Here is a 1,036-nt window from a genome sequence, read left to right as displayed (position 1 = left end):
CCTGCCAATTACGCCCGGCCGCCACGTGCTCCAGACGGCCAGCCAATGGGGAACGGCCCCGAGGAAGCCAAAGGGGAGCGGCAGCGTCGGCTCCCTCCCGAGAAAGCCGCTCCTTTGGCTCCGAGGCGCGTGGCTGATGGACCGGATTGGGCGGCTGGGCGGCTAGCCGCCAACTTTCCGAAAAGGAAAAGACCGGCGCGCTCCTTTTCTGGACTCCAGAGCCAGTCTTAGCCATTACGCACAGCGAAGCGCGATTCGTTAGCCGGATTCACACAACACACTAAGGCAAGGGCTAGTGCTAGTGCTCAATCACCACAGAAGCTGAGCCATGCGGTAGGCTAGCTCCTCCTGAATGTAGGTCAGCATCTGGTGCCAGCATAACCAACCTGGGTTCAGTTTAACGTGTTGCACAGACTCAGCCACTTCTACTGTAGTTCAGCCATTGCTTGGCACAACTTGTAATCGTTTGAGGTGATGTGCCACGGCTTTGTTATTACATCGTAGCCCATGGCATAGCTGTGTGAGAACTCAAATTTTAATGGCTCTGCTGGGAGAGTTGCAGCAGTCCAGATGTGGTTGAACTAGAACTTCCAATAGTCCTCCAACATGGAGTGAATCTGAATGGTCATGTTCTCCAGTCTGTAAGGAAATATTCATTGCACCAGCCTGTAAGACCTGTTGGGCCCCAATCTCCACAACAGACACTGGCCCACATTTTTGGACAGGGTGCGGTCAAAGCATTCAGCCCTCAAAGCATTCAGCCCTCGTGTATGCAGGAATGGAGTACAAATTAACCAGATGTTTGGTGCATCTCTGTATGAGTCACTGGACTAGCTGGCTAGTTTCTGAATTGGAAGTACTGGCTTATGCAGGAATACAGAGGATAGTTATTGTTTTGTTTGAAAGTGAGTCATTCTTAATTTTAAACTGAAATGAAATTTTTCTGGGTGTAAATATAAGGCACCAAATCTAGAGGTGAATAGATAACAGATTTTTTTTAGAAAGCAAGAATGCCTGACAGTTTGATCAGGGAGCA

The sequence above is a fragment of the Candoia aspera genome, chromosome 13, assembly GCF_035149785.1.
Source record: "Candoia aspera isolate rCanAsp1 chromosome 13, rCanAsp1.hap2, whole genome shotgun sequence".
In the NCBI taxonomy this organism is placed as follows: domain Eukaryota; kingdom Metazoa; phylum Chordata; class Lepidosauria; order Squamata; family Boidae; genus Candoia; species Candoia aspera.
Note: the sequence above shows the minus strand (reverse complement) of the source record.